At 41.5% G+C, this 14,028-nt stretch overlaps 1 protein-coding gene across 1 annotated transcript in view; it reads right to left on the bottom strand.

Annotated features, from left to right (window-relative positions):
- The window catches only part of SLC2A13 (solute carrier family 2 member 13), a gene marked incomplete at both ends in the record, with an annotated part of 282,775 nt that overhangs the window by 26,177 nt on the left and 242,570 nt on the right, over positions 1–14,028 (bottom strand). The gene's annotated exons all lie outside the window — the stretch shown is intronic.

Genomic DNA, 14,028 nt, shown 5'->3' with positions numbered 1-14,028 from the left:
GTCCTGGGATTTGTGTCTCATGCTTTTCTGATACACAGACACACTGATACACAGACACACCGGCATACGAACACAGCAATACACACAGTTGATAGTCTGTGAAAGTCTCCATGGAGTCAGACAACATTCTGTGAAAAAAATATGTGGCCAAAACAACAGCAAGTCTTAGCTTTTCCACTCCGGACGCGCTGTACCATAAAGGAGCACACAAGGCTGCCGTCTATATGGTGCAGCTGCTATTTTTGTGTGTGCTACGAACAATAAGTTTATCTGAATCTACACATTAAATTTAGCTATGAAGTAAGATTCTAAAGGGTGATGGTAAAATGTTATTATAGCATCATTTCAGAATTTTAAACTACTGTCTACTTTTACTTGATTTTCCTTTTCCTCATCACAGGCCACACAAAGGGACAAGTGGGTAACTTAAAAAGTCTTGAAAAGACGTTCTGATGTCCCTTAAATGACCTTTAAATCACATACATGGTGTCTCGTTTCAGGGACAGCATCAACTTCCAGCAATATGTATATAAACAATCCAGATGAGTCACAGTGAGTCTGGTACCACTGGGAGAGGTTTATAAAGAACAAGCATTATAAGAAATTTGTGCTTGATGAGAATAGCTGGAAACCAAATTAAGTGTTGACCCACTTTTAAAGAAGTCTGCAGAGCAGGTAGGAAAAAGATAAACATTGAAGTTAGATGGCAGCTGCATTTTTGACCCCAGAACCTCAGAAGGAAGAGGCAGGAAAATCTCTCCAAGTTCAAGGCCAAACAGACCCTGCCTCAAAAGAATAGAAAAAATTAATGTCTTATGTTTGCTGTTAATTTTGTCAGGCTTTTAATAGAATCAGGGCTCATCTGAGTTTCTGTTTGTTGAGAAACCCTTTCAGATGAGATCCCTCTAGCTCTAATTAAGCAGAACTACCATAGTTATGAGGTGCACTTGTGCTCTCCAGAATGTCTATTTATTGTCCTTATAATTTTTTTCAAAATATTGTAAGAGGCTTAAGAACATTAAAGATCCTGAACTCCCCTTCGAGAGTGAAAGCTCTGCACATAAATTCATGCTGATACACATAAGTGCAGGGCTGATAATTATGCACATAACTATGGAGCTGGTTTAAAAAGATGAGATGTGTCTATTGACCCTTGTAGAATACGAATGTTAGATATACCTGCTGAGGCTGGTGTCACAACCCCAATTTGTTCATAATGAGACACATTTATTACCATCTCTTATGCACATGACTGTGATTAAGGAGAATGATTAGCAGTACTTTACATTCTAAGCAACTCCATTTTGTTGTTGTTGTTGTTGTTTGCTTTGTGAAACAGGATTTCATGTAGCCCATGCTACAAGAACTGTGTATGTAGCCAAGGGTGACCCAGAACTTCTGACCTTCTGGCCTAGGCCTCCCCAACACTGAGCTTACAGGTGTCAACACTGAACTTACAGGTGTCAACACTGAGCTTACAGGTGTCAATCCATCTCATGCCTCTTTTCAAGCCCCTTCACTGTAACAACTAAGAGGACTAAACTCCAATCTCCCAGAGTCTACAATTTACAAACAGTAACAATACCTAGACAATTCATACGTTTCTATCTTCTTTCTTCTGTAGGTCTCTTAGAAAGTTTAGAGTTATAACTATAATCCATTGACCTTCTACCAAAGTAAGTAAAAGGCTACCTCCTTGACTTAGGAAGTTAATATATATAACAAGTACCCAATGAGACTAACCTTAAAGCTGCCCTTTAAAGAAAAGTGAAGAGCAAGTGCTTGTCAGAGAAAAGATGTGAATGCCCCAGGGATAAAGCAGTTTCCCAAGAGCACAAGGAATGGGGGATGTTTCCATACCAAACTCAACATTATTAAACTTTCATCTACAACATTCAAGTAAAACCAGCCTTAACACCTCTTACTTTGATTGGAAAAAGTTCTCTTTGACAGTGTTTCCCGGGCTGGTACCCCATCTCCTGATATGGAATTGAACTGACCAGATAAAGCCTCATCTTGGCTACAATGGATGAGAAAACCAAGCCAACCACAGAGGTAAAATGGTGTTGGTGATGTGTACCGAGAACACTGCTGAGAGGCAGGAGGAGGGCGCTGTTACTGTTAAGATGGAATCACCCTGTGCCAACCACTCCAAAGGGAGCTGACATGGGGGTTCTACAAAGCAGAGTCCCTTGGGCTGGGAGATGGCTCAGCTGTTAAGAGCACTGTCTCATCTTCCAGAGGACCTAAGTTTGTTTCCCAGAACCCCACATGGCAGCTCACAACCTTTTCTAACTTCAGTTCCGTGGAATTGTACTCCCTCTTCTCACACACACTGGTGCAGAGACACACATGCAGGCAAAACGCCACACACATGAAGTAAAGTAATACATTTTTTTTTTAAAGGGTGAGCTTTTAGGTGTGGTTATTTGGTGTGGAGAGGATGACTTCTCAGTCTGTCTCCCACTCGTGGTCCATTTATGATGTACTTCAGGAGACTTTAGCTTCTGTCAAACAACAGATAGCACAATATCCAAATGCAATTAAGGCTGAAGAATGAACCAGTCTGGAGATTCACACAGGGAACCTAAAACAACAGACCACAAAGAAGTAAAACCTCCCAGGAATCCCAGGATGGCAGAGGAAGAGGTTATAGAGACCCTGTGTCAAAGGAGGGACTTACAGGTGAAGAGTCCACAAACTCCTGAGCTTTTTTGGGTGAGACAAACATGAACGCCCCTTGTTTATAGACAGAGCAGAGATAAATGAGTGATACTTCTTTTTCTTTTTCTAATTTACTCAAACCAAATACATTCCTCTTACTTTACTAATTCCTGAATTAGCAAATTGGAGGTTAATGGGTCTCAATTGCCTGACAACCTTTGGGTATAGCACATCTGCCCATCTGTGGGATGGAAGACAGAACAGAAGTAGAGGTTACCTCACTGCTCCAAGTTGTAGTCAATCCTCAGCATGAGCTAGCTTCTAGTTCCCATCTGCTGTGTAGGGAGAGTATCTACAGTCAGGATGCTAGAAAAGACTTTCTGACTAGTAACCCACTGGCTCAGGACTCAGTCTCCCAATCTGACAAATGGGACTTCCTAAAAGCTACAAAGTGTCAACACATCAAAGGGAACAATCAAGGGTGAAGAGGAAGTCCCCAGACTGGGAGAGAATCTTTCCAGTTATACAGCTGAGAGAGGACTATTGTAGCTATCTTTCCCAGTGTCATGATAAAGCATGGACCACAAACAAATGGGAGAGAAAAGGTTTTAGTTATCTCACAGGTTACAGTTTTCATTGCAGTTTACTACAAAGGACCTTAATACCCTCTACACTACAGAGAAGCCCATCTCTGTGAGCTGCACTATTTCCTAAACCTCTAAGATAAACAAATCTGGAACTTGTGTACGAATGGCCTTATGCTTTTTTCTTTCTGAGTTGTAGGGCAAAGACCCCAAAGAGCCCCAGGGCTAATCTCAGCCCCTGACCCAATACTCCAATGAAAAAAAGACAAGGCTTGGTGGAAAGTAAAGACCAGTCCCTGGTTCAGTAACATGGGGAAGATGACCAGATAAAGGCAACTAGTGATGTCCAGTTTGCTTTTGATGTTCTATTAGATGCTTTTGTTCTGAATAGAAAGAACTGGAGACAGGGAGGGACATAATTAATTAAGAGTACTGTTCAACATGCCTTTCTGCCCATCATAGCTTTGGCTCAAGCTTCAGCAAGGTGATTTCTTAAGTTGTTACACATGTTAGCCACTGTCTTTGCTCAAAGATGTATCTGTTTCTTTTGAGGTGGTCTGCTTCTGAGGACAGCCTCTGCATCACAGATGAATGTTCTCATCTTGGGACCAGTTCGTCCGGCTTGAATGATCTCTCTCTAATCTCTCTCTTCTGTTCTGTTCTTGTGGACCCAACTGAGGAGTCAATGTTGGGGGGGGGGTTGGGAGAGCTCATCACATCTGGATTTCATTAGTTCCTCCTCTGCTGCTTTGTCCTCTCAAGGTGGATGACTTAATAAACTCCTTTTCTCACCCCTGCATGATGTGGTGACCCAGGCTGCCTTTCTCTTAGCTCCGGGCAAAACAAGTAGGAAAATTCCCCAGAATTAATTGAGCAGCAATACTCAATGGTTTCTCGTTTGTGTTTAAAAAGAGATGAAATATGCACCAAGTTCCTAAGTCACCTTGTCTGGAATGAGAAGTTAAAAAAAAAAAGGATAAAGATACCTTTATTCTCTGTGTTAGAAAATAGTATTTTGGATTATAGCAAGGGAGGTACCCAATATGTGTGTGTTAAGTTTGCTCCGAGGTAAATATAAAACCGGGAGAAAAATCTACATGGTCGCACAACCCCCACCCAACAAGCACACACAGAACTCAGTGAATAAACTAGATGCTTGGTTCTGTCCATGTCTCAGGAGGGACAGGTATTATGAGTTCTGCCTTTTCAGTTACAACATAACTGAATACAATACAACTGCCTATAAAACCTTTTCAAGCATTTGTTATCTGGCATGTCTAACTTTAGAGGCCTCAATCAGGTCCTCAGAAGAAATGTAGACAACAAGAGTAACAGTGAGAGAGGAAGGAGGTGAATACTGGATGTGGCCAGACCATGAAGGCATGACCTCAACCCTCTCCCTGTCTCTTTGTTGTGTTTGCTGTGAGGGAAGAGATGGAAATGTGGCCAGCTTCTCATTCCTGCTCTCATTCTAAGCCTTCTTCCCCATGGACTCTACTCCTCTGAAACGCTAAGCCCAAATAAACTCGTTCTTTGTCATGGTATTATCATAGCAACAGGTAAGTAGCTAATGGAGCTGCAGAGGAAGAGACTCATCAGTGGCATAAACCATCAGTAAGGGGGCATCCCCCTGCAACGAGGTTTTGCTTATGCTCCTGGACATATTCCCACCAAAGCACCCTGCATCACAAAAGTTAATACAACCAAACAATAACAATGAAAAGTTTAGAAAGCCCAAAAGGAGAAATGGAGCAAATTGGGAAGGGGAAAGTAGTTAGTTCAGGTGGAAAGGGACAAAGAAGGCGGGGTATGAATATACAAATATATTATATATATAAGTAAAATTGTCATAACGAGAGCCATAATTATGTGTAGTTAATGAATGATAATAACACAGCATAGCTCTGGCCTGGGAACATGTATATTGCTCAGTGTTACTAAGACCTGCTGTGACTCAATGACTATATGGCCCCAACATTGCCAATGGGTTTTCATCCTTTAGCACAATGTCTGTCCAGATTGACTTTCTCCACATCTCAGTATGAAGCTCTTCTGTCTCAGCTCAGCATACCACAAAGTTCTTAGCCTGTTTTGAGCAATTAAATACAGCGAATGCAGGTAACCAAATGATAACTGGCTCTAAAGGACAGCTGTAGAAAAAACATTGCCAGGCTCTACCGAGTTAGACTATGTTGACTTCACTCCTTGACTCTACTGAGCATAACTTAATACAGTGTCTCAGCCAGATGATGGGGGATTAACAGAGGCCAGCACAGCCAAGTACTTCTCAAAAGTTCACATGAAAGCAATGAGGGTACATCTCTAAAGTTAGCCACAGTTTTCAGTTATACAGAAAGGAAAACAAATAGTACTTTATAAAAGCAGGGTCTCATCCGAAATGATCTACCAGCTCTGACAAATAGATGTATTAATATAAGGCCTTATGTCCCCATGCCTCATACACAATGGCTCACTTTTAAGCTCTCAGTAGAATTCCCATCAAGATTAGTATGTTATTGTCCTCATGAACCTTAAATGTATATAAAAGAAACACATGACTTTCACACGAGTCTTAGAGTTTGCAACAGACTTGACTCACTTATGTCAAAGCGGTGAAGGAAATTATTTAGAAATATTTTTTTCAAGGTGGCAACCCATAATTCCATAAAATTTAGCGAGTGCCCGGTATATGAAATATTCTGCCCCATGGCTTATTACAAACATTTTATCTCAGTTGTCTTTCCCAATTGTCTTTGTGTCTAAGTAGCATACATGGGAACCAATATAAGAAAGCCTTTACCACAGGGTAATAATTTTAACCATGTACTGTGATGCTGTGGTCCCTCTCTAAATATCATCTTTTAAATATACTTTTCTAGCAACGCAATGTGATAAAAATATTCCATTCTGAGCGACTGAGACTTTTTCTGGGCTCACAGATAGCATTAATACACACTGAGGCTACTTAAGACTAGACTACTATCCTTCTGTGTACGCAGCCTGTTTGTTCAACCTGCCTCTCAGAGAACAATGTAGCAGCTAACTTTACTTGTCTCGGATTTTCCAATGTAATCAATGTATACAACCTAAGCTAATGTATCACCATAATCTTGATGCACTCTTCCATGCCCCTGATGTAGAATAATGCATGTATGTTTACATCTGTATCATTTGCAAAGAGCCAATAGGTTGAAATGAGTTCTATCCCCCACAAACATGGAATGTGACATTTGGATATCACTTGATAAACAATGATGCTTGTGGTGCTGATTTGTTGCTGTAGTCAGTTGGGATCGGCTGGAGACAGTGACTTAATCCGGTCTAAATTAATATTTATATAATGTCTCCTTCACTTCTTTTCTGTGTGACACTTCCTGGGTCGAGCAATAAAAGATTAAAGCCCTTTGCTGGAGACAGACATACTCAGACAGATGCAGAAGGACACACATAAACACAGGCAGATTCACACATAGCCTTTAGGCAGGCACAGACTCAGACTCACACAACAGACAGAGAGGGTGACAGAAGATATAAGAGAGAAAGGGAGAGAACTCAAATCTGGGCTCACTGTTGGTTAGGTGGCACCAAGGGCAGGTGCTTTGATTTCTTCCTGACCTTGGCACCGGCACACTACTAGTGGCTGTGTGACCGTTATTGGTGTGTTCAAACCAAAGGCATACTCTGATGGCATGTACATTATGTCAAAAATGACTTCAGGGAAAACCATATTATAAAGTATGGCTCCTACGTGATTGTGTTTAAATTGGGTTGTAGTAGACAATCTACCAACTAAAAAACTACCCAGCTATAGCTCCTGTATTAATGAACTTCTGAATGCTCTGCCTTGGACGGTACACAGTCTTCAGAGAATTCTCTGTCCATTAGGACTTGCCTTCTACTCCCAAGCCATTTCTGTCACTCTCTACCTAAAACTGTTCCCATTTCCAGACAGCTCTAGCATGCATCCCTGTACCTATGACCTTCGAAATAATTCAGTCCATCTTTCTATAACTGCTAATACTTCCTTTGCTTCTCTTGATTTTCTTTTAAATTAGCTTGCGTTTGTAACTTAGGATGGCAGAATGTAACATATCTTCCTTTCAACAGCAGTGGAATTCCGAGTGTCTTTATCAGCCAAGCAGGGACAGATTATGTCCAAGTAACAAAGTCTCAGATTCCACTGTGATCTACACAAACCAGCTCATGGCACAGGTCTGTCTGAGGCCAGGAAAGACCCCTTCCTCCCTCCACCCTACAACCCCATAGCACCTACTCTGTGGGGACCATGGCCAACTTCAGAGCAAGATGAGAAAGGGTATGGGAAATTCTGGCAGAGGAAAAAAAAAAACTTGGTCTTAAAACTTGGGCTCAGAAACAGCACAGATTGCTTCCACTTTACTTGGCCAGAGTAAATCATGTGGATTGAGGCTGAATTAAAAAAAAAAAAAAAAGAAATTGTTTCCCAGGGAGCAGCAGCAGCTGTTTTTAGCAATAATAAAATCATCACACTTGCCAGGAACTGGAGAGATCTGTAATAGACGGAAAAAAAACAACCATGTGGTTAATTTCTAGCCAAATTTTCCGGCCCCGGCGTTAATACCACAGTGGTGTTGGGCACTTCCTTCCTAGGGTGAGTGTGTTTCTGCTTTGCCTCACTGTGTGCTCTCGGGGCACATCCGGGTACAGGCACCCCGTGGGCACAACTGCTGCCAGCTCGAGGTCCACCCCCATGAAAATGAAAAAATATAAATCCAACTTTTCGGTGGGGCATGGACGTTCTCCAAGCTAGACCCCACTGTCACCTTCAGCCACTAACCTCACCGCTGCCCTTGGTGTCATCTGTTGCTTTGCTGAGCTGTTTCCTGTTGAACCATGACATGTCACTGTGAACCCATGCTAAGGAAGACATGTCACCCAAGCCCTGCCTCGCTCTCGTTCTTCCAAAAAGACTTACAGACTCCAAATATCCCTCAGTGAGAAAGAGCCCAAAAGACTACATTTCAGAGGCAGTGCAAACCGAAGGAGACACTTGGGAATGGAAAAAATAAATAAAAAAGCAGATGTACTGTCTGAGAATGTGAATGTTTTGGTAAAAATCATGTAGTTTTTCTTTTTTTCAGCATGAACATCGCGACTTGAGTAAAATATATAAAGCGCTTGCTCGAACAACAATATGAACTAGGAAATTAGGTAAATGAATGTAGGTGTTATTCTGAGAGGTTTTGTTTATATGCTTTTTAGTACTTGGCAACACAGTGAATAGAGGACATTGCTACCACCAAAGGTGCTGACGTTCTCGGTCTGGAAAAACAATAAGCCAAGATGTGCAATTTCTGAAACTATACACAGATAGCAACTAAATACTAATGCTCGAAAAACATAGTCTGGCATGTGACACACGACTAAGCAGTGTACGTATAACTTTAAGTGGATCAAGATATTCTATATCAGACATTTTTTTCTGTAAAGTAAAAGCTAGAATGGTGTAATTATGCATTATGCTGTTACTAGGAATATGGCTAGAGGATTTTTATCCCATATATGAATAATACAATCTAGTAATCTAATTGACACATATCTTTAGGTACTATGTTTCAGTAGTGGTGTTTCTTTTTCTAAATTCATAGCAGATGCATCCTTTGAAAATATTCTGCAAAAGGGTTGTGATAGGAAACTTTCTTTTCTGCGCAGCGAGTTCTGTACTGTGCGTGGTTTTCCATCACAACTGCTGTCTCGTGGACTATTTGGCATGCCAGGGGATGTTCTGAGAAAATGTTGAATTATCTTTCATCAGCTTCTTAAGTACTTTTCTTGTACTTTAGCTTTCTGCAATCCAGACTACATGATTACATTCTATTAGAACATCCTCTCACACGTTTTAAAGTCCTAGGTAAACATCACATGTTAATCAAGATTGTATGACTGTCCTGTTTTCTTTTACATTTTTCCTCTTTAGGAAATATTTACAAGAAGGTGACTAGAAGGAAGTCATTAGAACCCTGCATCCTCTCCTTCAAAACCCCGATTCACTGCAAATCCTCTTAGGGTTTTGCACTGTTGTCCAAAACATTGAGCATTTTGAGTAGGATAGGTCGCAGCCATGGAATGTGGAATCTGAGAACAGACATCAAAGTACAGGCAACACCCGTGTGACCAAGCAATCATCAGCCACGTTATCCCCAAGCTCGGATGATATCTGCTGGGGCATTTTAATCTGGATATTCAGATCTGAGTTTGGGGGATGCTCTCCTCGAGCTAGGCTTGCATTCAACTTTGGATCAACTGTCGGAGAGAGGCCGTGCTTTTGTTCACAGAGACACACTGCAATGTTATTGTGAGGTGAGCTTTGCTCTAAGGGCTATGAGGGCTGCATCTAGGGAGACAGTCTCCTCCTCCTCCTCCTCCTCCTCCTCCTCCTCCCCTCCTCTTCTTCCTTGCCTCCTCCTCCTCTTTCTTGCCTCCTTCTCTTCTTCTTCTTGTTTTGTTTTGTTTTGTCCTTGGAGTCCCTGGACCAGGATGCATCAGATTGTCAAGTGTCAAGTCATGTCAAGTCATGCCTTCCAACTGTCACTGAGTTGTTGTGGTCATACCTGTCCTTGTGTAGTTATGCTACCCCAAGGTTAGTGGTAGCTATGCGCTTAGAATAGTATGCGATTCTGGCAGAATGCAGGCCAAACCTGACTGACCTCTTACTTGGACAAGACTGATCTAAAAGTCAGGCAGCAATGAAATGAGAGATTGTCAACCCCAGGCGTAGGGCAAGGAAGGAGAACGTCACCAGGGACATCAGTGCCCTGGTGTGAGGTGCGGCCTGAGTACATTGCGTCCAGGCGAGCGGTGGAAGGCAGAGCCTGCAGGCTGCACGCTGTACCGAAGCTTGGCTGTGAGGACAATACCTCAGCTGAACGAACGCCATGAAACAATGGACTGCCAAAGAAGGACTCCATCCAGCTCCTCTGGTGTTCCTAATTACAGAGCGAAAGTGCTGTGTTATGGGAAACCAACACCGAACCAGCCTGCTAGGAAAGTGCCCCTCATTAATAGTAATTTTAGTTAGCATTGAAATTCCAGAATAAATTATTTATGGTCTTGTGTAGATAGAGGCCTGGGAGGTACGGAGGGGGTGTAGAGACACACAGGAATAAATGAGAACTATTCAAATGCATTGATCACTTAGATAATGATGCTTATTCCAATCTGCATAGTGTTCCTGACATACTGCTTACACTCCAGAGATACATACATACATACATACATACATACACACACACACACCAGAGACACACACACACATATACACATATATATATATACATACACACACACACACACACACACACACACACACACACACACACACACCTATACAGGACATTTCTGCATTATTATAGCTGTCTTCAACTATGACCCGTACATTCCTTAGATACCCTCTGCAGAACCACATTGCTCAATACGGTGGCTCCTCTCAGTTTACAGGTAGGAGTTAGACTCACAGAGGACCAGATGTCTTACCAGCACCCAAAGACATCCATCATGTTCCTAAGTAGGTATCTTCCCAGTGCCTAGCAGAAGAGGTTGTCACGTCTCTGGGGCTGGAGTGACAGGCCTTTGTGACCTGCTGAGATCAGACCTGACCTCTGACCCCCTGCAGAACCAGCAAGCACTCTTACCCGCTGAGGTTTCTATGATCTGTTCTTCATTTAAACTTTTGCTTTTAGTTTCTCAACTAAATTTAGAAGCAGTGATAAACAGCTCCCTGATGCTTTGTGAATTTGTTGTACTTTGGTCAGAAGACATGTCTTCATGCTAGTATCTGGGTTCACTTAGAGCTTATTTGAGTATATATTAATATACTTGTTTAATTTATTCTTTTTTTTTAATTAAACATAACACATTTCTTGCAGGTGTTCTGTGTTGGCTCAAAATGAATGAACTTCTCAGTTAAGCTACCTAACTCATGTATTAAACTTGGCAAGATGTCCACATTCTCTGATTTCTGCCAACTCTGTCTTCTTGACTGAGCACTTAATTTTTTTCTATGCAAGTTTCCAACATGTTTGTGGTTGTTGTCTGTCTGCAAATGATGCAGACAATATGTCTTTAAATTTTTCAGTCTAAATACATTTATTTTCAGACACTGTCTAATTGATTTACTGTGAATAGATTTAAATACATGTTTAATTTTCCTCAGATTTCTGGGACTTCTCAAAAACCATAGTTTTGTAAGTTTCCCTTCTCCTGTCTCTCTGACCTTGATCTCATTGCTACTTTAGTTAATCTTTCAAAGAGATTGAATACATTAAGGTTCTATACTATGTTTTATACATTTACTTACCTAGTATTTTTTTGTATATATGAAATTTTCTGAGTTATGACAAGGTAACATATAGACATTCACATATATGACATATATCTTAAGTGTACAGTTTTCAGTAGAGTATAAAATATATCCTTTCTTTCTCTTAAGCTTATATTACATTAAAGTCTCTTTTTTTTTTCCTGTGCTGGTTACTTAGGTTTTATTTACCTGTGGTCATACCTACTTGGTTTTGAACTTTTATGAATTGCCATAGTTCATCTGTATGGCCTCTCCTCCCAGATCTATCAGGAGTTGCTATCCTCTGAATGGAGTGGCTCATCCCTACGATTCCAACACCTCCAGGTCTGAGGCAGGAGGATTTGGAAACCAGCCAGTCAAAATACACAGATTGACATTGTCACAAACCAGAGAGGAGCTAATGCCCATGGAGGAGTCATGGGTTCTGGGTTCTGACGATTTGGATTTTACTTGCACCTAAAGATTTTATTTTTATTTATACGTATGTGTATATTTGAGTGTGGGTTTGTGCACATGAATGCGACACACATGGAAGCCAGGAGAAGGCTCCAGATTCGCTAGAGCTGGAGTTCGAGCCAGCGAGTGTCTGGGCATGGGCGATGAGAACTGAGTTCAGCCTGGGCAGTACATGTCCTTAACAGCTGAGCCATCTCTCCAGCCCCTTACTCAGTTTTTGAATTATATATTTATCATCGCTATCATCATCATTATTATTTGTGTCTGTTGCAGGGTAAGGTGAAGTTGCAGCCTTCAGAAGTCAGAGCTTAAGCCTGTGGCGTCTACTTCTTCCTCTCCCTTTACACGGGTACCATGAATCCAAGTCAAGTCATTAAGCTTGTGAGGCAAGCGTCTTTACTGGGCCTCTTAGTTTCATTTTCAATGTGGTTCTACAGATGTCTCCAGTTTGGGACTCATAATTGACTTGATCATTTTGTGGAGACACACGGGGGTATTGCAGAGTGACCCAGGTTGATCTTGAACTTCTAGACTTCAGGAGATCTTCCTTCTCCAGCCTCCAAAGTAGCTGGGACCTGCACACATTCTCTTGTGCCTGGCTCTATTTGTCTGCTTTCTAATTTTTGAGATAGAAAATTGCTTTGTAGCTCAGGGCGGCCCTAAACTTGCAGACTCTTTGCCTTGGCCTTCAGAGTCCTAGGACTTCAGGCATCGTTTATTTTAATATTCATGTTTCTCAGGCAGGTTGTGAAACGGGAGCCTACACTCTCCTGTAGTCAGCCTCTGAGTTTTTGTCTTCTGTTGTTTTTATTTACATGTACGAATGCACGCATGTGTGTATCGCATGGTTAGTGGCTGGGGCCAGAAGAGGCTGTCGGATCCCTGGGGCTGGAGTTACAGGTATTTGTGAGGTGCCAGGTTTGGACTGGGTTTTGATCTCCCGTAAATGCAGCAAGCACTTTTAATCACTGAGCCATCTCTCCAGCTTCTTTGGTCTAGTCTTAATCTGAAGTTTTTAGTTTCTCGACTAGATTAGAAAGGGTGATAAATGTTTTTTGTGAATTTGTTGTACTTTGGAAATATTAGTTCCTAAGTATGAGGAATAATTATTTAAGTATCGTTTTTATGTGTCTATGATAAAGCAATGTGTTTTGTCCCAAACAGACAGGCCGAACACCAATAGTTAGCAACCTTCATTCTGACTGTGGACCATTCCTCTGAGCCACAAAAACTTAGTTCTATGACATAATTTGGAGCGATGCTAACTTATTTTGACTTTACAACTACCTTTCACTTGGGCTCAGAAAATGATGGTTTGAAAATTACAATATGGAGGGGAGGAACTGCCCTGGTAGGACTGGAAAATACCTCCTACAACTGAAGGTCCAAAACCCAGTGGCTGGGCTCAGGGTAATTTACCATTAGCCACACACATGCTACCTGAGAGCTTTCTTCTGTGCTTTGAAACATGCAATATTTTTGTAACCCCAGTACACGCTACGAGTACGAGGCCTCTTTCCAGAAGCACGTGGAACACAATCCCATTAACATGTCTTCTCACAGACTGAATATAAAGTTTTAAATTGTTTAACCATTTGTGTGTGTGTGTGTGTGTGTGTGTTTTCACTTTGGTATGGAAGTCCCAGGATCCCTTGCATGGTCATCTTTTATCATGAGTCCCAGGGATTTGTCTCAGGCAGGCTGAGAGGCTTTGTAGAAAGCACCTCTACCTGCTAAGTTATCTTGCATGACTGAAATCTTGAGTATGACTTTAAGGAAGACATGAAAGTAGAAGAGACCATTAGGGAAGGGGGGGTGGAGTGGTAACCAGCAGGAAGGGAAAGGACAGTAACAGAAAAGAAGTCAGGTTAATACAATCAAACTGTAGCGTATATATTCAAGAAAATGTCACCAATTTCATTTCCTACACAGTGAGTATTAAACTGATCAAATAGCCTCATTTTGAAACTGAACGCTGCTCTCCTG

The sequence above is a fragment of the Micromys minutus genome (genome assembly GCF_963924665.1).
Source record: "Micromys minutus genome assembly, chromosome: 27".
Taxonomy (NCBI): Eukaryota; Metazoa; Chordata; class Mammalia; order Rodentia; family Muridae; genus Micromys; species Micromys minutus.
Note: the sequence above shows the minus strand (reverse complement) of the source record. Positions and strands in the feature narration are given on the sequence as shown.